The sequence below is a fragment of the Pelophylax lessonae genome (assembly GCF_965119305.1).
Source record: "Pelophylax lessonae genome assembly, chromosome: 10".
NCBI lineage: Eukaryota > Metazoa > Chordata > Amphibia > Anura > Ranidae > Pelophylax > Pelophylax lessonae.
The window spans coordinates 218,905,324-218,931,721 of NC_138777.1; positions in this window are offsets into that span (position 1 = coordinate 218,905,324).

The following is a 26,398-nucleotide window of genomic DNA, read 5'->3' on the forward strand; positions in this document are numbered from 1 at the left end:
AATGGTGGGAAAAAGAGAAAATTTCCAGTGAGGAAGAAAATGCTTTGTTGATGTCAGAGGAGAATGGGCAGACTGGTTCAAGATGATAGAAAGGCAACAGTAACTCAAATAACCATTCGTTACATCCAAGGTATTCAGAATATCATCTCTGGACGCACAACACATCAAACCTTGAAGCAGATGGACTAGAGGAGCAGAAGAACACACCGGGTGCCACTCCTGTCAGCTAAGAACTGGAAACTGAGGCTACAATTGACACAGGATCACCAAAATTGGAAAATAGAAGATTGGAAAAACGTTGCCTGCTCTGATGAATCTCAATTTCAGCTGCGACATTCAGATGGTGGGGTCAGAATTTGGTGTATACAACATGAAAGCGTGAATCCATCCTACCTTGTATCAATGGTTCAGACTGGTGGTGTAATGGTGTGGGGGATATTTTCTTGGCACACTTTGGGCCCCTTAGTACCAATTGATCATCGTTTATATGCCACTGCCTACCTGAGTATTGTTGCTGACCATGTCCATCCATTTATGACTACAGTGTCTCCATCTTCTGATGGCTCCTTCCAGCAGGATAATGCATCATGTCACAAAGCTCCAATCATCTCACCGCTGGTTTCTTCAACATGACAATGAGGTCACTTTCCTCCAATGGCCTCCACACTCACCAGATCTCATCCAATAGAGCACCTTTGGAATGAGAGATCACTGTACTTCAATGGCCTCCACACTCACCAGATCTCATCCAAAAGAGCCCCTTTGGGATGTGAGGTCACTGTACTCCAATGGCCTCCACACTCACCAGATCTCATCCAATAGAGCACCTTTGGGATGTGAGGTCACTGTACTCCAATGGCCTCCACACTCACCAGATCTCATCCAATAGAGCACCTTTGGGATGAGAGATCACTGTACTTTAATGGCCTCCACACTCACCAGATCTCATCCAATAGAGCACATTTGGGAAGTGAGGTCACTGTACTCCAATGGCCTCCACACTCACCACATCTCATCCAATAGAGCACATTTGGGAAGTGAGGTCACTGTACTCCAATGGCCTCCACACTCACCAGATCTCATCCAATAGAGCACCTTTGGGATGAGAGATCACTGTACTTTAATGGCCTCCACACTCACCAGATCTCATCCAAAAGAGCACCTTTGGGATGTGAGATCACTGTACTCCAATGGCCTCCACACTCACCAGATCTCAATCCAATAGAGCACCTTTGGGATGTGAGATCACTGTACTCCAATGGCCTCCACACTCCCCAGATCTCAATCCAATAGAGCACCTTTGGGATGTGAGATCACTGTACTCCAATGGCCTCCACACTCACCAGATCTCATCCAATAGAGAACCTTTGGGATGTGGTAGAACTGGAAATTGGCATCATGGATGTGAAGCTGACAAATCTGCAGCAACTGCGTGATGCCATCATGTCACTATGGAGCAAAACCTCTGAGGAATGTTTCCAACACCTTGTAGAATCTATGCCACGAATAATTGAAGGCAGTTCGGAAGGCAAAAGGGGGTCCAACCCGGTACTAGCAAGGTGTCTGGTGAGTGTATGTTCTTTCTAAACTACTTCAATAAATTCAAGGATTTAAAGATTTTTGCTCCGTTTTAATTTTTCCATCTTACAATAATTCCCTATGGATCAAAACAATTGACAAAAAAAATATTTTATTATTGGCAAAAAGATTTTTTTCTTTTACCTACGAAAATTCTTCACCAAATATTCCCTCACTCTAAACCTTTTAAAATCGTATATTTATGAGCAGAAAAGGATAAGAATTCCATAAAGGCAGAGTCTTATTTTTTTATATTTGACACATTTCACCTTTTTTGACAAGGAATTTTGGTTGTGTTTGCGAATGATACGGTTATTTTGAACGCTGCTCTTCAAATTTTCTGCTTGACATTTTGATTTTTTTTAGTTTTTTTTTTTTTTTTTATAAGACTCGGAATAAATGATGAATAGCAATGGTTAGATGAGGACAGCCTGTGATTTGCAACTTTATGATTCGCCTAGCTGTCAGACCTACAGAAAATTCAGGATTCTAGGCAGTTGCGGTTTACAAATTGTATGATTCTTTGTCGCACGGACAAATCTGATGCATATATTCACGTCAGTCAAACAAATGTGAAATTCACAGTTGCATCTGATATGCAACTATGAATTGGTGACAGGGGCTGACTGGCAACCTAGGGGGGCAAATACAAACCAGAGGCCCATGATGCAGTGACTCGGGGCCCCCCTCCATAAAGACATGGATGGGTGAGGGAGTTTGGGGTGGAGGAACTTGACTGGATTGCACAGAGTCCTGACCTCAACCTGATAGAGCACCTTTAAAGAGGAAGTAAACCCTCCTCTGCAACTTGTACCTATAGGTACTGTAAATATCTCCTAAACTTGCACCGTTTAGGAGATATTTACCTTACATGCAGCCAGTGACATCACTGGCGCATGCGCTCTGAAGGAACGACGTTCCTTCAGAGCCCCATGCCGTTACCGTCGGCTCCCGGGAGTGACGTCATCGCGGCTCCAGCCAATCAGATGGCCGGATGCCGCAAACCCGGAAGAAGGGCGACAGAACATGTCGCCCATGAGACAGGTAAGCAGTCGGCACTGCAGGGCTTCGTTCTTAGGTAAGTGTTTCATAATGAGCTAGAATGCGATGCATACTAGCTCATTATGTGTTCTTCTTTCAGGTGTTCGTTTTGTTAAAAAAAAAAAAAAATCGGAGGTTTACAACCTCTTTAACCGCTTGCCGACCGCCGCAAGTAAATTTACTGCGGCGGTCAGCCCCTGCCAGGCAGAGTGACGTTAATTAACGTCACTAGCCTGGGAGGGTCTGGGGAGCGAGCGCGCGATGTCCGATGTCCGCCGGTCACTCGGCGATCGTCGGGGGAGAGGGAGAATGTCAGGCAGCTTGTGTAAACAAGCCACCTGTCATTCTCCTCGGTGTAAAGACACTGATCACACAGATCTACTATGTAGATCCGTTGATCAGTGTCCTTACAGCTCTAGCCACAGCCAATCACAGTATAAAGCACGCCCCTAGGGACACACACAGCCCCTCCTGTTGGTGGTCAGCTTGACCCTTCTATGGATAGCCATCCGACCATCAGATGACCAGTCAATTATATGTAAGCAGGTACCCGGGAGAGAGAATTCACCACAGAATGAGACATGCAGACAGGTTTATGGGTGAATCAATTCTCAAAAGTTTTAATATTGTATCCAGTTTATATAGATAGAAGCAGGGTGGAGTAGTGGTTCTCTTATCAGGAAACATGCTAAAAAGGCAACATTCTATGAGCTAATACAAAAAGTGCAATTTAGCTAAAATCATATAGATAACTAAAGAAAAGAAAAACATTTCTCCGCAAAGCTGGATCTTGAGCTCCAGATAAGTTACTAAATATTGCATATACCTCAAACAATGTTAGGTGTGGCTCAGACTTATCTAATGGGAACAGATGATTGCATAAGAAAAATGGAGTTAACTTCTTCACCTCCCTCCCAAATAAAGTTAACCCCTTCACTACCAGTGTATTTTTACAGTAACAGTGCATATGTATAGCACTGATTACTGTAGAAATGTCACTGGTAACCCCAAAAGTGTCAAAAATGTCAGTCAAGGGTCCGATCTGTCTGCCGCAATGTCGCAGTACCGCAAAAAAAATCGCAGATCGCCGCCATTACGCGTTAAATAAAAAAACAACAAAAATGACAAAAAATCTTTCCCTTTGTTAGTAAACGCGATAACTTTTGCGCAAACCAATAAAAATACGCTTTTTGCGATTTTTTTTTACCAAACATAGGTAGCATAAAACAAATTGGCCGAAAATGTTAAAAAATTTTGATTTTTACATTTTTTTTTGGGGAATTTCATATAAAAAAATGTGAAAAATATTGCTATTTTTGCAAAATTGTCGCTCTTTTTTTGTTTATAGCGCGTGATCAAAAAATCGCACAGGTGATCAAATACCGCCAAAAGAAAGCTCTGTTTGTGGGAAAAAAAGGACGCCAAATTCGTTTAGGTACAGCGTCGCACGACCGCGCAATTGTCCGTTAAATTCACGCAGTGCCGAATCGCAAAATACCCCCTGGTCTTTTAGCAGGAAAATCCTCCGGGGCTTAAGTGGTTAAGAGGAATTAGAGCGGAGACTGCGAGCCAGGCCTTCTCTCCATCAGTGCCTGACCTCACAAATGCATTTCGGGAAGAATGGTCAAAAATCCCCATAGACACACTCCTAAACCTTGTGTACAGCCTTCCCAGAAGAGTTGAAGCTGTTATAGCTGCAAAGAGTGGGCCAACTCAATACTGAACCCTACGGACTAAGACTGGGATACCATTAAAGTTCATGTGCATGTAAAGGAAGGTGTCCCAATACTTTTGGTAATATAGAGCATATTTTATAAAAAATATATATATTTATTTTAAACTGTCCATTTCGGTTTTGGTTTTTAGTGCATCCTAAATTTTCAGTTTTGGTCCAGAATTTTAATTTCGGTGCACCACTAATTTTTAGACTCCTGAAGTTGGACTTTAAATAGTCCCAAATGATTAGTCCACACAATATATTTTTCTCATTTGGAATGTGATTCTTTTCTCGGCTTCTTGAATTGAATTTTTTTCTGTAATTAAAGATGAGCAGTTGTCAATCCCGAGGTAAGAGCTTCCTCCAGTTCACGGTAATAAAGTTACCTCTCGGATTCCCTGTGACACTGCAATATTGCTTTGAAGCTGTTTTGTGCTTTATATTTAATGTAATCCTATAACGTATGAGCGCTACAGAAAATCTTTCATGAGGAGTGTCTGAAACAAGCCTGGAGTAGGCAAGTCTCCTTATCAGTGTCCAGTTTGTGTTGCTCCTGCAGAATGTAGCAACCTGTAATGTATACTTTAGTATTTCACCACCGTTCCAAGATAACTACAGAACTTCTACATGGACAGCAAAACTTCCCGAAGACTGCAAGGGACTTGGTGGGGGAAACACAATCTGCTTATACTATGGAAAATTCCACCAAAAAATATTTAGTCTTGGATGTGTAGGCCAAGGGTTTAGTACTCTATGCATATGGATATGGTTTCATTGGATTTTATCGCAGGCTAGTTGATAGGATGTTCTATATCAGCCTTGCTCAACCTTTTCAACACAGAGGAACCCTTGAAATAAATTTCTGGTCTTGGGGAACCCCTGCTAAAAATTAAAAATCTACAACTCATGATACATTAGTGTGACAGTCGGTGGGAAGAATGCTCCTTATGCCCCGTACACACGCAACGATTATCGGCCGTGAATTTTCGGCAACGTCCGATCGGCCGTTTTTCGGCTTGTTAGTATGATGCTGCCGACAACCGACTCCGACTTTTCAGCCGAAAAAAATCTGGTGTGCATGCTATAAAATTTTTGTTGGCCGTCCCCACAACGGCCGATTTTCGGTCAGTCAGTACAGATTTCGGCAGACAAAAATCTGATGAGCAAGACTGGGCATGCTCAGAGATGAAAAATACACGGAAAGTAAACCATCACATGACATCACTTCTGAAGTAGATTTTTGTTGGCCGAGAAAATTCGTGTACAGTCTAGAGCACATTTCAACCAAAACAACAACACTGGACAAAAGACGGCCGATCGGTCGGCCGATAATCGTTGCGTGTGTACGAGGCTTAACTCTTGTCATCATTGGAAAGAATTGCCCCCTTACAGATAGCTAAAAGGAACAATAGTGTCAATGTAAACTTATCTGAGAGGCAGAAATTGCCCATTGTTGTTGAAGGAACCCCAAGCAACCTCAGGAGGAACCCAAGGGTTCCACGGAACCCTGGTTGAGAAACCCTGTTCTATATCTTCCACAAGCCAAATACATACCCATATACAGTGCCTTGCGAAAGAATTGGAATGTTTAAAGCTTGGGAAATCTTTTTGTATCCAAATCCGGCATTAAACTTCTCCACAACAGTATCTCGGACCTGCCTGGTGTGTTCCTTGATGCTCTCTGCGCTTTAAACGGACCTCTGAGACTATCACAGTGCAGGTGCATTTATACGGAGACTTGATTACACACAGGTGGATTCTATTTATCATCATTAGTCATTTAGGTCAACATTGGATCATTCAGAGATCCTCACTGAACTTCTGGAGAGAGTTTGCTGCACTGAAAGTAAACGGGCTGAATAATTTTGCACGCCCAATTTTTCAGTTTTTTATTTGTTAAAAAAAGTTTGAAATATCCAATAAATTTCTTTCCACTTCATGATTGTGTCCCACTTGTTGTTGATTCTTCACAAAAAAATTACAGTTTTATATCTTTATGTTTGAAGCCTGAAATGTGGCAAAAGGTCGCAAAGCTCAAGGGGGCCGAATACTTTCGCAAGGCACTGTACATTCCAGAAATCTGATTTCAAGGAACCTATTTGGTGAGGAGAGGAGTGTTGGTGAAGGAGCCTGCAAGACCCTGTGGATGATCTAATAAGGGTTTTGCTGATTTGAGCTTGGTGCTTATCCGGTGTGGAGAGGCCTGCTGGAGGAGACGAGGCTGCTTGTCCCTTTGGATGATTACCAAAAGCCTATTTTATGTGATCTCTGGTGAGTGTTCAATCCCTAGGGAAGAGGTCTCACTTGGTGTGGTGACGGGCAGTGACTTTGCGTTTGAACTTCACTACAGAGCAGGGGTCTCCAGACTCTTCCAACAAAGGGCCAGCTTATTGTTCTTCACACTTTAGGAGGGCCGGATTGTGGCCAGTGGGGGCAGAAAATGTTGCAGGCCCGGCATCAGTGAGAACAAATATGGCGACATGGTTGGTGGCCAATAGGAGGAGGAGTAGTGCCTCTATTAGTAGGAGGAATAATATTCCATCATTGGTATCGGAGGAAGAAATAATTCCCTATTGTTGGTTTTAGTGGGAGGAATAGTGCATCATATCAGTGGGAGGCATAATGCCCCAAGGGCCGGATAAAGGCTAGCAAAGGGCCACATCTGGCCCTCGGACCGCAGTTTGGAGACCCCGGCTATACACCCCCAGGGAACTTCTAAAAAGACTTTAAAGGCACAGGAGTGTTATTTTCTTTAAAAAAAATAAAAAAATAAAAAGTGCTGCTAATGCGGACATTATTTAACCACTTGCCGACCGTGCACTCGAGCTCTACTGCGGCAAAGTGGTTAGTTCCCGTCCAGCGACGTAGACCTACGTCGCTGGACTCCTCCCCTTGTGGGCGGCGCTCGCGCGCTGCCGGAGGCTCGCTCCCGCTGTTTTCAGTCACAGTGGGAGTCGGGCCAGGGGAGGAGCAGCGGCGAGTTTGGAGATCCGCCCACTTGTGTAAACAGAGCGGGCGGATCTCCTGAGTGACAGACAGTGACAGATTGCAGGGTTCAGCATAGCTGAACATCCGATCTGTCCCTGTGTCACTCAGTCACCTCCCCCCACACACGTTAGTAAGCACCAGGCATACATTAACCCCTCCCTCTCCAATAAAATTAACCCCTTCCCTGCCAGTGTCATTTTTACAGTAGCAGTGCATATATATAGCACTGATTACTGTAGTAATGTCACTGGTACCCCCAAAAGTGTCAAAAATGTCAGTCAATGGTCCGATCTGTCCGCCGCAATGTCGCAGTCCCACAAAAAAAAAAATCGCAGATCGCCGCCATTACTCATTAAAAAAAAAAACACCAAAAATGACAGAAATCTTTCCCTTAGTTAGTAAACCCAATAACTTTTGCGCCAACCAATCAAAATACGGTTATTGTGATTTTTTTTTTTACCAAACATAGGTAGCAGAAAACAAATTGGCCAAAAATGTAAAAACATTTTGATTTTTACATTTTTTGGTGGGGGAATTTCATATAAAAAATTTGAAAAATATTGTTATTTTTTCAAGATTGTCGCTCTTTTTTTGTTTATAGCGCAAAAAGTAAAAATCGCACAGGTGATCAAATACCACCAAAAGAAAGCTCTGTTTGTGGGGAAAAAAGGACGTAAATTTAGTTTGGGTACGGCATTGCATGACCACGCAATTGTCAGTTAAAGTTGCACAGTGCAGAATCGCAAAAAGTGGCCTGGACGTAAGACAGCAAAATCCTCCGGTGGTAAAGTGGTTAAAGTTCATGTGCATGTAAAGGCAGACGTCCCAAAAACCTTTGGTAATATAATGTAGAGTTGGGTTTCCACCTTCCCCCGAGTTGATTAGGGTTGCCCCTTTTTCTAAGGAAAGATATCAGCCCTATGTCCTTTTGCAACATTGGCCAGAAGTTCCATTACCAGACAGGTGGCAACCCTAGGGTCTCCAGATCAGATGTTATGGTGTTCCTGGTGGGGGCATCCCTGGATCAAGAAGTCTGAGGCCCACAGATCACTCATATACAAGTGAAAAAAAATGTTTTTTTGATCCCGAACTTTTTAGATTTTTTTTATATTTCTTAATGGAGTTTTATTTTATTAACAACGTAGTAAAATACATAAAGCTTTCTATGTAAGTGATCTACCTATTAGACTATATCAGATTTAATTTAGCCACCAAAGCTGCAGTCCTCTCCAGGGTCATTACAATCATTTCATCTCCTACCCGCTGAAATGCGTCGCTCAGGAATGTCACCTATGGAGATGATCAGTAAACTAATTATCGAGGCTGCCGGCATGAACAAGTCAATAGCCTCCTCAGGTGTTTTGTCATATTCCTCTATTCCCAGGAACCGCACATAATATTCCTGCAGCTGAATCCATCAGTCACATTTATATCCCATCCAGGACGCTAATTACAGCCATGATCATAATGCTAATACAGCAGCTCCTGTAGTTTTCCTATTAGAAGGAGAGGGTTACACGACTGCTTGATGAACATTATATATATATAATGCTTCTCCCACACAGTTCAGACTATTGTTGTCTTGTAATGATTTTCGCACAATAACAGGATGAGATTTCTTTAATAAAAACTGCCTTCCTTGCCAGCGGCCGTCAATCAAATTTCAGAGTTTTAGATTGTGACTTTGAGAAAAGATTTGCAAAGATTTTGATCTGATTTGTGTCTGTGCCTTTTGGTTTAGAACAGTTCTTTTGTATTTAAAGCTGAATTTCCGGGTCATACTGGAACTGTTTTATATGCTAAAGGATTTGCAATTCTGTCCATTCAGCCCTGAGATTTATATAGTTCCACCAGAGAGCACAGCTGGGATAATATGCATAGCAGACACCAGATCTCCTATTAATAATGTCTGGTGCCGTAAATCAGGGGTCTCCAAACTGCAGCCCGAGGGTTCGATGTGGCCCTTTGCTTGCCTTTATCTGCCTTTTGGGGCACTATCCCTCCCACTGACGCCAACAGTGGGGCATATTTCCTCCCCCTACAAACAATAGTGAGGTGTTATTCCTCCCTTTGGCACCAATGATGGGGCACTGTTCCTCCCAGTGACACCTATTTGGGGCACTGTTCCTCCCAGTGACACCAATGATAGGATACAATTCATTCCACTGACACCAATGATGGAAGACTATTCCTCCCACTGCAGGGACATCATTCCCTCCACCGACACAAATGATAAGACTCCATTCTTTCCACCATTCTTTCCACTGACACCAATGTTGGGGCATTGATCCTCCCACTAACTTCAAAGATTGGGCACAACTTCTCCCTCTGGCACCAATGATGAGGCACTATTTATTCTACTTACACCAATGATAGGATAACATTCCTTCTACTGACACCAATAATGGGGCACTATTCCTCCCACTGACACCACTGATGGGGCACTATTCCTCCCACTGCCACCAATGATGGGACAATATTCCTTCCACTGGCACCAATGATGGGACACTATTCCTCCCACTGATACCAATGATGGAACACTATTCCTCCCACTGATACCAATGATGGGGCACTATTCCTCCCACTGCCACCAATGATGGGACAATATTCCTCCCACTGACACCAATAATGGGACACTATTCCTCCCACTGATACCAATAATGGGACACTATTCCTCCCACTGATACCAATGATGGGGCACTATTTCTTCCACTGGCAACAATGATGGGGACACTATTTCTCCCACTGACACCAATAATGGGACACTAATCCTCCCACTGGCAACAATGATGGGGCACTATCCCTCCCACTGATACAAATGATGGGACACTAATCCTCCCACTGGCAACAATGATGGGGCACTATTCCTCCCACTGACACCGTTGATGGGGCACTATTCCTCCCTCTGACATCGTTGATGGGACACTATTCCTCCCACTGACACCGTTGATGGGTGGGGCACTATTCCTCCCACTGATACAAATGATGGGACACTGTTCGTCCCACTGAGACTGTTAATGGGGCACTATTCCTCCCACTGATATCAATAATGCGGCACTATTCCTCCTACTGATACTAATGATGGGACACTATTCCTCCTACTGATACTAATGATGAGGCACTATTACTCCCACTCACACCAATGATGGGAAATGATTCCTCCCATTGACACCAATCATGGGACAATATGACTCCCACTGGCACATGTCATGGAACACTATGACGCCCACTGACACCAGGGATGAGGCACTTTTGCCCATGGCAGTGCCCAGGCCCCCATGCCATTTGTTTAAAGATCCCTTGCCTATTAGCCTAGCAACTAATCAATTATGGTATCTTAAATTTGGTTCCCATTGACATCAGTGGGGTTCGGACTTGGCATCTGAATGTCAGTAAAGTTCACTGAACCTGCCCTGAACTGAGCCCAGGTCGGTTTGGCTCATCGCCAGTCTCTGGCAGAATCCTTTGTTAGAAGGTGACAACGCAAGAGCCAAATATGCAGAGTGTTGTCACTCCATAACAGGAAGTGCTTAAGCAAGGAATGTTATAACAGGATCAACAGGGATTATTTTAATCAAAACTGCTTGAAAAACAACAACAGGAATGATTTTAGACAGTTAGAGATTTTAGAGTTGACTTTACAACAATTTTAAGGAAAAGCAGAGCGTGACTTTCACTTCTCAGCTGTAAAGCTTTGTCTCCTGGGGATACTTAGATAAAATAGGTTTATGTACAGCTATTGTATATACAGTACATGTGCAATTGCCCATCAAGACAGACGTATGAGATTGAATGAGAATTTAATTGTTCATAAAAAAAAAACTTGGCCTTAAATACTGACTAATCAGACATATAGCAGGGGAGCTCAGGCGGTTTGCCAAATTATCTTTTCCTATTCATATACACTTAAGGAAAAATGAACTGTCCTATGCAATGTGAGAGCCATCTGCTTATAATTAGTTGGTCAGCCCATCCTAAACTGGGTATTAAACCCAAAACCAAAAATGTAATATATTGCATCTTACCAATCATAGGTATCACAGGTTGAATGTTATTCATTTATAAAAAACAAAAAATAAAAAAAAAGGGGGTGGTTTGGGAAAATTCTGCAGTATGGCCACTAGATGGAGCTGACAAAGGGAATAAATACTTAAAGTGATTGTAAAGTCTCATTTTTTTTTTGGTTCAAATTAACAAATATGTTATACTTACTTGCTCTATGTTGTTGGTTTTGCACAGAGCGACCTGAATCCTCCTACTCTGGCACTCCTGACCCCTCCCTCCTATTGAGTGCAGCTTGCTATGGGGGCACCCGAGCTGCAGCTCCCTGTGTCCATTCAGACAGGGAGCCTCTACCTGGCCCCACCCCCTGTCTCTCCTGATTGTCTCACTGCATTTGATTGACAGCAGCAGAAGACAATGGCACCTGTCTCAGCCAATCTGGAGGGAGAGTCTCGGCCAACTGAGACACTCCTGCAACATCACTGGATAGAGATGGGCTCAGGTAAGTATTAGGGAGGTGAAGGGGATGCTGCACACAGAAGAATCTTAATGCATAGATTGAGTTAAGATAAAAAAACCTTCTGACTTTACATTCACTTTAATATCTAAGATCAGCAGCTCCATCTAATGGCCATAAAGTTGTATTTTAAAAAATGGCTCTTTTTATGAATTAGTAACATTTGACCTACAGAGGAGCTAGCCTAAGAACATTTGATTTTGCCCCATTTGCACAGAAATAATGTACCAGCAGTTTCGTTGGATTAATAACTATGTTTATTTTTTTAATAAATACACTTTTAAGTATTTTAAAGACTCATTTGCAGTATTTTCCTTTCTATAACTTTTTTTTTTTTTACCTGCAATGTGCCTTTGAACTTGCTTGAAAATGTGACTACTCCTGGAAGAGTAAATTCCCTAGCTCAGGCCCCTCCCGTTCTTGCATATCATAACCCTCTCCTCTTCTGGGAGTGTCCAATGTCTGTGCTGGCCCAGCTCCTCCACCCCTCTCACCACCCCCCTACATCACCTTTTATGTAGCAGCTGGGGGAGGAGCAAAGAGAAATACTATGAGGTCACATGATTCAGCTGGGGCTGTTGATATCACATCCAAGATTGCGGCACCCAGGGCCAGCAGCAGTCTCAGGGCCTTTGCATCTCTACACCAGGGAGCCTTTTACAGGTAAATAAAAACATAAAATACATTCAATGTACATGTAACTTTATGAGAACATTTTTGTTGTTATGAATGGTATAGTGACTGGTTCTGTATTAAGCATATATGCGGCAGGATGGTGGGTGGGGCCTTAATGTCTGACCACAGCATATATTATAAACAGGTTGGTTGCTGTGTTTTACTGGGTATGCTCAATTGGATCCCCCAGAACTGTGACCAATTAGTCACTGATAGCTAACAGGAAACCACCCATGATCAGGAAGCGGTAGGATGGATAAATAAATGGGAGCCTCTCCTGCCAGGCTCCTGTGTTGTGGCCCACAGAATTTTGTGTTTGAGCTTTTACCAATCACTTACAGTCAACCACAAATGAGGAGGTGGTAAGAAGGGCTTCTAATTGCACCATCATTGTGCAGCCAATCACAGTGAAGGAATACAAGGGAGCCCTTCCTGCTGTCCTAAGGCGTCGCGGCCCACAGAAATGTGTCCAAGCTGTCATTGATTGCTCACAGTCAACTATAGATGAGAAGATGGTAGGATGGGCTCCCAATTACGCCATCACTCCGCATCCAATCACAGTAAGTGAATTAACAAGAAACCACCCATGTTTAGGAAGCGGTAGGATGGATAAATAAATGGGAGCCTCTCCTGCCGGCCTCCTGTGTTGTGGCCCACATCATTTTTTGTTTGAACTTTCACCAATCACTTACAGTCAACCACAAATGAGGAGGTGGTAAAAAGGGCTTCTAATTGCACCATCATTGTGCAGCCAATCACAGTGAAGGAATACAAGGGAGCCCTTCCTGTTGTCCTCCAGCGTTGCGGCCCACAGAAATGTGTCCAAGCTGTCATTGATAGCTTACAATCAACTACAGATGAGAAGATGGTAGGATGGGCTCCCAATTACGCCATCACCCCGCATCCAATCATAGTAAGTGAATTACCAGGAAACCAACCATGATCAGGAGGCAGTAGGATGGATAAATAAATGGGAGTCTCTCCTGCCGGCCTCCTGTGTTGTGGCCCACAGAATTTTGTGTTTGAACTTTCACCAATCACTTACAGTCAACCACAGATGATGAGGTGGTAGGAAGGGCTTCTAATTGCACCGTCATTGTGCAGCCAATCACAGTGAAGGAATACAAGGGAGCCCTTCCTGCTGTCCCCTGGCATTGCAGCCCACAGAAATGTGTCCAAGCTGTCATTGATTGCTCACAGTCAACTACAAATGAGAAGATAGTAGGATGGGCTCCCATTTACGCCATCACTCTGCATCCAATCACAGTAAGTGAATTAAGGGGAGTTCCTCCTGCCATCCTCCAGCATTGCAGCCCACAGAACAGTGTCTGAGCTGCCTCTGATCACTCACAGTCAACTACAGATGAGAAGATGGTAGGATGGGCTCCCAATTACACCATCAATGTGCAGCCAAATATAGTGAACTAATGAATGAATGGGGGCCCCTCCTGCCATCCTCTGAAGTTGTGGCCTACAGACCAGTGTCTGAGCTGTCACTTATCACTCACAGTCAACTACGAATGAGGAGGGGGTAGGACGGGCTCCCATTTACACCATAATTGTGCTGTCAATCACACTGAATGAATTAATGGGAGCTTCTCCTGCCATCCTCCAGCATTGTGGCCTACAGAATTGTGTCTGAACTGTCACTGATTGCTCACAGTCAACTATGGTTGAAGAGGTGGTAGGAAGGGCTCCCAATCACACTATACCTGTGCATCCAACCACAGTGAATGAATGAATGGGAGACCCTCCGGCGTTGTGACCCATAGAACTGTGTCCAAGCTGTCACTAATCGCTCACAGTCAACTATGGATGAGGGGGTGGTAGTATCGGCTCCCAATTGCACCATGGCTGTGCTGCCAATCATAATGAAGGAATGAATCCCACCAGTGGCATAGGGTTAATTGTTACAATGGCTTAAATAATCAGAGCCAATGATTCAACTTCTCTTTTTTATTCTCATGTCCCATTTCCTGGTACAGTCTTCCATTTGCTTGACCACAATCTCCAATTTCTTTCTTCTGGGTTGTCCCAAGGTAATCCCAATAACACAATGAATAAATGAACGGGATCCCCTCCTGCCGCCCTCCGGCGTTGTGGCCCACAGGACTGTGTTCGAGCTTTTACCAATCACTTTCAGTCAATCATTGTGCAGCCAATCACATTGAATGAATACATGGGAGCCCTTTCTGCTGTCCTCAAGCATTGCGGCCCACAGAATTGTGTCCAAGCTGTCACTAATTTCTCACAGTCAACTACGGTGAGAAGGTGATAGGATGGGCTCCCAAATACACCTTTACCGTGCATCAAATCATAGTGAATTAATTAATGGGAGCCCCTCCTGCCATCTTCCGGTGTTGTGGCCCACAGAATTTTGTCCGAGCTGTCACTGATCGCTCATAGTCAACTACGGATGAGGAAGTGGTTCGATGGGCTCCCAATTACACCATTATTGTTTAGCCAATCACAGTGAATGAATAAATGGAAGCCAAGCCTGCCATCCTCCGGCATTGCGGCCCACAGAATCGTGTCGGAGCTGTCACTGATTGCTCACAGTCAACTGCGGAAGAGAAGGATGGTCTCTCAATTACAACATCACCATTCATCCAATCACAATGAATGAATGGGAGCCCCTTCTGCCATCTTCCAGCAGTGTGGCCCCCAGAACTGTGTCCAAGCTATCACTGATCACTCACAGTCAACTACAGATAAGGGGTGGTAGGATGGGCTCCCAATTACACAATCACAGTGAATGAATAAATGGGAGCCCTTCCTTTCTTCTTCCAGCATTGCAGCCCACAGGACTGTGTCCAAGCAGTCCCCATTCGCCCATAACACTATGTGTTGTATTTAGAGCTGAGTTGTGAGTATACTAGGGAAGGATATTTTTGTATTGGGGTTGATTATCTTTCCCATCTTCCCCTTTTCTTATTATCTCTGTTAAAATATCAGACTACAATGTTGTTTTTTCATATTTCTCTACAGCTTTGTTTATTGCATCTGCTGCTGAGAAAGTGGAACATACTCCATGAAACGCGTAGAGATTTTGGGATGCAATATATAATTTTATATTTTAATTTATGTGTCTGATTCTATATAAGAAATTTTGTCTATCATGTATCAACTATGTATTGTTCTATTCAAATCTACATACTAGTCAGCTCTTACCTTGATGAATATGTCATTATGTGTTATTACCGTATTAATAATGAACGCATTTTATTGCATTTATGTACTACTCTAATTATGTAATTTTTGTTACCTGTTGGCGAAAAATCTGCTCTCAACTTCAATATATTGTTCTCACACTGCATTATGAGTCCACTTGTGTGTGTATGTATATATATATATATATATATATATATATATACTGTATATATGAAACAGTTATGCATTTACCAATTGCCAGTTGTTTTGTCGTGCATCTGATTTAGAGTCCCAAACTCCTTTATTTCCTAAAATATTAATAGGGATAGAGGCACTGAGCCCAGTGTGCCATGTGCCTCATTCAAAGTGCCAAACCTCCCCCTTTTCATTGAATCGCTCACAGTCAACTACGAAAGAGGAGGTAGAGTGGATTCCCGATTACATCATCACTGTGCAGCCAATCACAGTGAGTGGGAGCCCCCCCCCCCCTACCGTCCCCCAGTGTTGCGACCCACAGAACTGTTTCTGTGCTGTCACCAATTGCTCACAGTCAACTTCGGATGATAGGGTGGTAGGATGGGCTTCCAATTACGCCATCAATGTGCAGCCAATCACAGTGAAAGAATGAATCGGAGCCCTTACTGCCATCCTCCAGCATTACAGCCCACAGAACTGTGTCCAAGCTATCACTGATCGCTCACAGTTAACTATGGATGAGAAGGGGGTAGGATGGGCTTCCAATTACGCCATCAATGTGCAGCCAATCACAGTGAAAGAATGAATAGGAGCCCTTACCGCCGTCCTCCAGCGTTACAGCCCACAGAACTATCCAAGCTATCACTGATCACTCACAGTTAAGTTCGTATGAGAAGGTGGTAGGATGGGCTTCCAATTACGCCATCAATGTGCAGCCAATCACAGTGAAAGAATGAATCGGAGCCCTTACTGCCATCCTCCGGCGTTACAGCCCACAGAACTGTGTCCAAGCTATCATTGATTGCTCACAGTTAACTATGGATGAGAAGGGGATAGGATGGATTCCCAATGATGCCATCACTGTGCAGCCAATCACAGTGAAAGAATGAATTGGAGCCCTTACTGCCGTCCTCCAGCATTACAGCCCACAGAACTGTGTCCAAACTATCACTGATCGCTCACAGTTAACTATGGATGAGAAGGGGATAGGATGGGCTTCCAATTACGCCATCACTGTGCAGCCCATAACAGTGAACAAATGAATCCCACCAGTGGCATAGGGTTAAATGTTACAGCGGCTTAATGAATCGGGGCCAAGGATTCGACTTCTTTTTTCATTCCCACGTCCCGTTTCCTGGCACAACTTTCCCTTTGCTTGACCATAATCTCCGATTTCTTTCTTCTGGGTTGTTCCAAGGTATTCCCAGGCCGGTTGGGAGTCATAATTACGCCAGCATGTTCTGCCTGGAACTGCTCCAGCTGAAGCTTTCCAAAGAGACTCTACGGACTGCGCTCAAAACACTCGCCGCGACTCCACTGCCTGACTCTACCGGATTACCGCGGTTAATGCTCTCCTCTTTTCAAACATCCTCATACTCCGAGAAGCTCAATGAAAATGCTAAATACGGTTATGTTTATGACTCGGGATAGATTATTCCAAATAGAATGTGCCGGCAAAATGTAAAAGGACACTTAGGAAATAGATAAGGACTGACATTATGGTCGGAGATGTGTGCTTTACTCATGAGTGTCTGTTTTTGCACCGTTTATAAAACACTCCACGCCTGTTTGGAATGACGCCCTGAGAGCTTTGCTGTAAGCAACGATACTTTGTAATACAATCATAAGAAGAGCAAATAGAGGGAGGGATGTCTGTATAAAAGAAGAATAGACAGAGACCAGATATTAAAGCTGCATTTCTCTCCTGTACTGAAATGGCTTACTCTGATTTCACTGCACACTGGGAGCTTCTCACAATATGCATTAGAAGCTGCAGAAACTCAGATAGAGCCTGCCTCATTTCCTCTCTGGAGGATGCCCATCATTATCTAGCTCCTTCCTTCCTAGCTTGATTGTCTCTGGTCCACCAGCATTATATGTTGCTGTTACCTAGTATAGCACTGCCCCCTTGAGGACTGCTGGATTATTCACCTTGGGATCCCCCTAGGTTACCAATAGCAGCTGCAGCTTGCACAATTTAACTCTTTACTCTTTGGCTCAGTCAATGAACAATCTAGGGCAGTGATGGCGAACCGGAAACAGATGTTTTGGAACTACATTTCCCATGATGCTCAACTGCACTGCAGAGTGCACAAGCATCATGGGAAGTGTATTTTCAAAACCTCTGGGGTGCCAAGGTTTGCTATCACTGGTCTAGGGGATGCGGTTGTTTTTGTGGTTTTATTTAAATTAGGTATGGGAGAAGGGAAGAGTGGGATACTCCAACATGAACTTTTCACAATAGATGAGGACTCCTGTCTGAAGATGCAGCCAGGCTGCAGATTCACCTTGCCACTAGATGAATCTAGGATTAAGTCTCTATACAGATGACTTGTTAGGATGAATGATCTTCGGGATACACACCTAGTACCCCTGTTTACTTGACACACTGCTGACACCCGTCCTCTGACTATCCCATACCGGGGTGGCCCCCTTCAGGTCAGGACCCTAGACACGATCCCCTTTACTGACGATACTGTTTTTCGAGGGTCTCCAGTGTCTCTACCCCTCCAGTCAGTTCTCATGGGCCTCTGGGTTCAGCTCCTTCCTTCTGGTCCCCAGGCTGACCGGCTGTGACCACATGCCACTGCTACAGAGGAGGTGGCAGCCGCCACCCTCCCTCCGGGACTCTGCTCAGCAGCCAAAGACCTCGCAGCACATGTGCTCCTGGCGTTTTTTTCCACACCCCACAATACACCGAGACAGCCAGTCTGTGCCAATCACCGGGGCTGTATCAAAGCCTTTGTACCCAGATTTCCTCCACTGTCCAATATGCCTCCCTATTAGACCAGTGTGAAACACTCCCTAGATTAGATGAATCACACACTGTGCACCATGAGCAGAGCTAACTCACAGATCCTGCCATCTGGTAGGCAGCAAGCAATATAGGTTTGCCTGCTGCTCCTCTGATAGGCAGACAGAGACAAAAACTATGCTCACTCTCTAGCACCTACCTAGGAGGGTGCTACACTAGGGTGGTCTGCATGCAAGTACAACCTATCTAGGAACACCCCCTCCTCTAGACTGAGACCCACCCATCAATATATTCTGATATCTACATAACTCCTCCCAAGAGCCAGTCCACTGCTTGCATCAGGGCAGGGCCTCGTCATGTTTTCAAAAAGCTATGCTCAGCACCCTGCTGACCCCTCACATCGGCCTTGATCTTCCTACATTACATAGAGAAGCACAGAGACCTAGTGATGGCATCACTGGGTCTAACAAAAGATTGATGAGGGGTAAAGGGAGGGAAGGGAAAATATAAGTAGATTAAAATTACAATGAAAAGCTAAATTCAGCCTTTTTTGTTTTGTCTTGCTTTGCATAGAGTGAGGAAAATGAGATCTGCTGTCATGTTTTTTTTGCCACATGTGACCTTATTGCAAATAATAATTGGAATGACATTTTACAGTACTAGAGTGGGCATGGGTTAGATGAGGCTGCATGCGATCAGAAGCACTGGAATGCAGCAAACAAGTATTTTATTAAAACCAAATCACAGCTGGTTATGATACACAGTGCTTTAGCAAACCTAAAGTGTTACTAAACTCACAGCAGTAAAATCAGTCTGTGCAGTAAAGCATGCTTGTTATACTCTCTGTACAACCTAAGGGGTTAATCCTCTGCATTGTTTAAAAATGCTGTTTGATCCTGTCTTCTCTGATTCTCCCCTTCTTTTAATGTCCTCAGTCCATCTCCTGATAAGACAGAGCCCTAGGAGTCACTCTGCACATGCTCAGTTTGGTGTGTATTGCTAGGGAGGTCATTTTTTACTTGGGAGGGTGCATGTGATCAGCACAGGGCCAACCAGCACTGTCCAGACAGAGGGTCATGGGTCCAGCAACCTCATAGGACAGTCAAAAGCGAATGAAAACTCCTCCTACAAGCTTTACCCAGACACTGATAGAAGACACAAGACTGCTATATACTTCTGATGAGAAAAGGTATTTAGCAGTCTATATTTACTAAAATAATTGTGTACTGTGGGAGACTAGATAGAGTGAATGCAGGCTCCTGGGTTTACTAACACTTTAATGTTATTCAGTTAGAGTTTGACCACTTTAACCACTTGCCGACCAGCCACTGCACTTATACTGCAGCAGGTCAGCTCTATTACGCCAAACTACATACCTTGGCCACAGGGGGAGCCAACATTGGCAGTCAGTGTGAAGGATTTGCCCCTGACATTGGTGGTCAGTAGAAAAAATACTCCTTACATTGATGGTCAGTGGAAAGACGGCTCTTTATATTTATGATCAGTGGAAATAACCACCTACTATAGTGGTCAGTGGAAAGAATGCTTCTTAGTTACAATAGCAGTCAGTGAATAGAATATTCTTTACCTTGGTGGTCAGCAGGAAGAATGCTTACTTCAGTGGGAAAAGTGCCCCTTACATTGACGGTCAGTGAGATGAGTGCCCCTTACATTGACAGTCAGTGGGAAGAATTCCCCTTACATTGGCAGTCGGTGGGAAGAGTGCCACTTACATTGGGAGTCAGTGGAAAGAATGCCCCTTAAATTGGTGGTCAGTGGGAAGAATACCATTACTTTGGTGGTCAGTGAGAAGAAAGCCCCATTACACTGGTAGTCAGTGGGAAGAATGCCCCTTACATTGGCAGTCAGTGAGAAGAATGTCCCTTACATTGGTGATTGGTGAGAAGAATGTCCCTTACATTGGCAGTCAGTGAGAAGAATGTCCCTTACATTGGCAGTCAGTGGGAAGAATGTCCCTTACATTGGCAGTCAGTGGGAAGAATGCCCTTTACATAGGCAGTCAGTGGAAAGAATTTCTCTTACATTGGCGGCCAGTGGGAGGAATTCCCTTACACTGCCAGTCGGTGGGAAGAATGCCCCTTACATTGATGGCCATTGTTAAGAATGTCCTTGGATTGGTGGTCAGTGAGAAGAATGCCCTTGCATGGATGGGCAATGAGAAGAATGCCCAACTACATTGGCAGTCATTGGGAATATTGTTCCTTACATTGGGGTCAGTGGGAAGAATGCCATTTACATTGGCAGTCATTGAGAAGAATGTTCCTCACATTAGGAAATAATGGGAAGAATGCCATTTACTTTGGCAGTCATTGAGAAGAATGCCCTTTACATTGGTGGCCATTGGTAAGAATGCCCTTACATTGATGGTCAGTGGGAAGAATGCCCTTTACATTGGCATGCTCTTCACAGTGGTGGTAAGAATTCCATTGAAAGGATCATTGGTGTCAGGCCATTGACTCTGCCAAATGGTATGGGACGCAGAAATATCATGGAACCATCAGATGGTAGGTCATTTAGATACAGCTCAAGGAACCCCTAACAACCTCTGGAGGAACCCCGGTTGAGAATGTCTGTCATTTGGATAACATCTCCAAGTCTACTGGGACTGCTAACATCACATCCAATATGAAGGCACCTAGCAGTGGTCTCAAGGCTTTTGGATGTGTACACAATGGAGGATGTTACAGGTCAATTGCATGCCTAAAACACATTTAATTCACATATAATCCATAGCAAGGTTGCTTTTGAAATGAAAGATCTGATAAGCACTATTATTCCATATACTTGTTCTGGAATATTATTGTCTGTAATTTCCATTCCTCCTTTATACTTCCTCCTCCATTACCGACACCCATTCTGACATAAAACAAGTTTAAACTTGGTTCTCGGCCTGCCACAACCCATTTAACATATAATCCTGATCAGTTTAGCAAAAAAATCAGTCTCCTGATTAGGAAACGATGTTCTTGTGTACTCTGGGTTAACCAACCAAGCTAATCACGTCTGAAATATTTATCACAGGCGCCTCTAAAGTTCCCTCTAAACTGTTGTATAAAATGACCCGTGCTTGGTGCATTTAAAAGACAATTTCATCCGAGAAACTCAAATTCATTAATTTTACAACAAGACACAAACCATTCCAACAGACAGCCAGAAACTTTAACGGGAAAAAAAAAAGTCATAGCCGAAATGGAATATTTTTTTTCTTATTTGTGTGTGTCAATTTATAAGGTTAAGAAGGAAATTTGAATAGACTAAGCGCTCATCAGTATTCTGCTCTTCCCCAAAGCTTACTTATTTAACAGCTATTTGGATGATGCAGAGACGTCGAAATGCTGGAGTCTGCATATGGCACTAAATTGAACAGGACCTGTAAATAATAAGAGACAACAGCACATGCTACGGGAGCTTCAAAGTTTGAATTTAGAAGTAAACAGATGGCAGATGTAGTTTAATGTATGGGGAAAGCAAGATGACAAGTCTCGGAGCTAGGCATTAAAAAGAAGAATATAATATGCAAGGAATGATATCACACTGTATTGGGTGCCAGAGCGAAAAAGTTGCCGACTGTTTCTGAATTTCTTGTCCTTGAAATGCGGAGATGCTGAAGATCCGCAAGCTTTAAAGGTGTAGCACTGTCCCCGTAGGGCTTGCTGTATGATGAATTCTCGGGCCTCTGATTAACAGCACACAGTCATTTGGGGTACAATTCACACATTCATCCTCCTCACTCCCAATGGCTCATCACACAATAAACAGTCCAGGGGTATTGGTTTTTAGCATTTATTTTGGAACTTGGATGGGAGAAGGGAATAGTGGGACACTCCAACTGTAACTATTCACAATGGATAAGGAGAACTCTCACTTGGCCTCACCAGTTTGCTTGTGGAAGCAGCTGCACTGCTTAATCCATACTGCCACATTTTGGAAAGGGTTAAGTCTCCTTGTTCTTTTCTCTCCAGCAGTAGACTTGGTGAATCTACATTTTCTTCAGGACACTCATTAGCATCTTCTTTACTGACTCTTCTAGCTGCAGGGGTGCCCCCCCCCTCAAGTCAGGCCCCTTGACACAGACCTGTACTCACTGTACTGCAGAATCAGATCCTTCAGTGTCTCCCCTTTCAATCAGCTTCACCGGACCTCAGGGTTCAGTTCTGCTGTCCTCCTGTGGCTACTGATCCTAGCACCAACTTTCGGTTACTGCCAGCCCACCTGGCTGCAGCTGCCTCTTTCAATAGCCCTCCTGGCCAAGACTCCACAGTCCCCCCAGACTGACTCTGCATCCATCCTAGACTGCTCTCTTTCAGTCCTCTCAGGCATTCCTCTCAATCCTCTTGACTAGAGTTGAGCGGACACCTGGATGTCCGTGTTCGGCGGGTTTGGCCGAACTTGAAAAAAAAGTCCGTGTCCGTGTCCCGGACTTTTTCCGAACTTTACCCGGACACCGAACCCCATTGAAGTCAATGGGGACCCGAACTTTCAGGCACTAAAATGGATCTAAAAAAACAATAGAAAGGGCTAGAGTGCTGCAAATGGCAGCAAAATGTAGTTAAGAGCATGGCAAATGCTCTTAAAAAAAATTCCCTTTAAAATTTGTAATTTTTAAATAGCAGATTAGAACAGCAATCTGTAGTAAAATATAGCTGAACGCTGCACACAACAGACTGATAAAAATATATTTGTTTCTCCCTCCTCCTCCTCCTCCTCAGTGGGCTCAAGTGAGGGCAAAAAGATCGTTCACTGCACCACCCCCCACACAGCAAAATCGATGTAGATCGCTAACGGACGATTGTTCTGTCCCTGCCTAATCTCTCCAGCCTGTCCCTAAAATGCTCAAATATCTTTCCCTGCCTACACTCCGACCTGTCCCTGCATTCTTTTCGGGCACAATTTTTCCCTGTCTGTCCCTAATCAGCAGCAGCCAGCACGTATGATGTGTGCTCTCTCCCTACACTACAGCAGACTGACGCACCGCGCTGTGTCTCTTGAGCTTATAAAGACCTGGGTCACATGCTTCAGCTGCCCAATCACAGCTACTAATATATTAGTAGGCATGGCTGTGATGGCGCACACCAGTTAAACGCTTGTTGATTGGCTGTTGAAAGCCCGCCATTAAAAGCGCGCCATTACATACAAAACAGGAAATAAAATTACCGAACACGGATTTTAAACCCGAACATACAGTAAAGTTTTCGGGTCCGTGTCCGGGTAGCAAAAATCCAATTATCCGGTACGGACCCGAATAATACAGTCTGTGTTTGCTCAACACTACTCTTGACTGTAACCCTCACCAGCCCACCTGGCTGTCCTCTCTGGAGTTTTGCCTGGGGATCGGCCAGGGCTCTCAGGATACTCCAGGCAGCCCCTCCTCACCTCCACTCCCATTCTTCTAGAATCTTCTCTAAGTTTCTAGAAGTAGGGGGTGGTCTCAGAGATGCTGCCCGTGAGTCATCTAGCCCTCCCTGAGTTACTCAAACCCAGACCCAGAAAATCACACAGTCTTCGCTGAGTTTACCCACAATAACATACAAATCCTAGCACTCTAGCAACAAAGCTAGATGGTGCTACACACACAACAAGCATTTTAGAGCTACAAAAATGTAATTTATTTTAATGGCCCCTGTTCACAAATAGGTGCATCTCATAAAATTAGAATATGATCAAAAAGTTAATTTATTTCAGTAATTCAAACCAAAAAGTACAACTCATATATTTTATATAGATGCATTACAGAGTTATATATTTCAAGCATTTCTTTCTTTTAATTTTGATGATTATGGCTTACAGCTAGTGACAACCCAAAATTCAACATCTCAGAAAACTAGAATGCTAGATAAGACCAATGAAAAAAAAAAAAAGGATTTTTAATACATAAATGTTGGCTTACTGAAAAGTATGTCCATGTACAGTATAGTATGCGCTCAATACTTGGTCGGGGCTCCTATTGCATGAATTACTGCATCAATGCCACGTGGCATGGAGGCGATCAGCCTGTGGCACTGCTGAGGTGTTATGGAAGCCCAGGTTGCTCTGATATTGGCCTTTAGCTTGGTTCAGGTGTCTCCCATCTTCCTCTTGACAATACCCCACAGATTCTCTATGGGGTTTAGGTCAGACGAGTTGGCCAACCAAGCACAGTGATACCATGATGATTAAACCAGGTATTGGTACTTTTTGCAGTGTGGGCAGGTGCCAAGTCCTGCTGGAAAGTTTAATCAGCATCTCCATAAAACTGGCCAGCAGAGGGAAGCATGAAGTGCTCTAGAATTTCCTGGTAGAAGACTGTGCTGACTTTGGTCTTGATAAAATACAGTGGACCAACACCAGCAGATGACATGGCTCCCCAAATCATCACTGACTGTGGAAGCTTCACACTGGACCTCATGCAGCTTGGATTCTGTGCCTCTCCACTCTTCCCCCAGACTCTGGGACCTTCATTTCCAAATGAAATGCAACATTTTCCACAGTCTGGGAGACATGTCATCTGCTGGTGTTGGTCCACTGTGTTTTTTCAAGTCCAAAGTCAGCGGTCATGTGGAGACTTTACCACCGATGACCAGATGCGGCCTTCGACTCAAAATATTTACTTGGAAAACAGTTGAAGTTAAGCTGAAAAATTTCCCACGGTAAAAGACAATACACGGCCCTAATTTTATTTATCTTTGTTTATTTCCTTGGTATTTTTGCTTCTATAGCATAATATAGGGGTTCTCTAACATATTCATGGCTGCCTCGGAGTATGGAAATCAGGGCATTGTTTAAAGTGACTGCCGCTAATGAGATTTAATTGCTTTTTTATGGAAAATCACAAGGCATAGAAGCGCTGCTGGGGAACTCAGTAAGTATTGTTTTCTCAATTACGAAAATCTCCTTCGCTAGAGTACATATGAAGGAAAAACAAAGCCTAGGAAACAATAACCATCGCCCTGCAAATCATTATCCTTATATGGATGAGAACATAAATTAGCCACTACCTGGGTGAGTGAACAGCAAAGTGGATTACTGAATCTTGAGCTGACATCTTGTGAATCCGCTAGGTACAGAGTGAGTGCTCGTAAATGATGGCCAACAATTGGAAGCCAAATCACAGCTCCAAGATATTAGAATACGAAAATTGCATCTGTATTGGGAATTGGTCTTGGACAGGGGTCTTCAAACATTCTAAATAAAGAGCCGGTTTATTTTCCTTCATTCTCGTGGAGGGCCAGGCTTTGGCCAGCAAGACTTGAAATATTCCTTGTATTAGTGGGACTAAACATCTGGTATTAGGGGGTGTAATAGTGCCCCAACCTTGGTATATCATAGGGAGGAATAGTGCCCCATTATTGGTGTCAGTGGGAGAACTTATGCTCCATTGTCTGTGTCAGATGGCAGAATAGTCTCGTATCAGTAGGAGGGATAGTGCCCCAAGGGCAAAATAAAGGCAAGCAAAGGGCTGCATCTGGCCCTCGGGCCGCAGTTTGGAGACCACTGGTCGAGAATATCATTGACCTTTTTCTGTGGCATCAATGAATTTTTGAGCTGTAATGTATCAATATGAAGCAAAATATTGGAAGGTTCCACATTTATCACCATCAGGTAAATTCAGGAAGAATAATCTCCACTCTTTTCTAGAAAGAAACAAGTAATGTAGAGTAGAGATGTGCATGGTGAAAAAAAAAATAGTTTTGTTTCAAATTCATTTGTTGGGTTACCGTATATACTCGAGTATAAGCCGACTTTTTTAGCACGTTTTTTTATGCTGAAAAAGCCCCCCTCG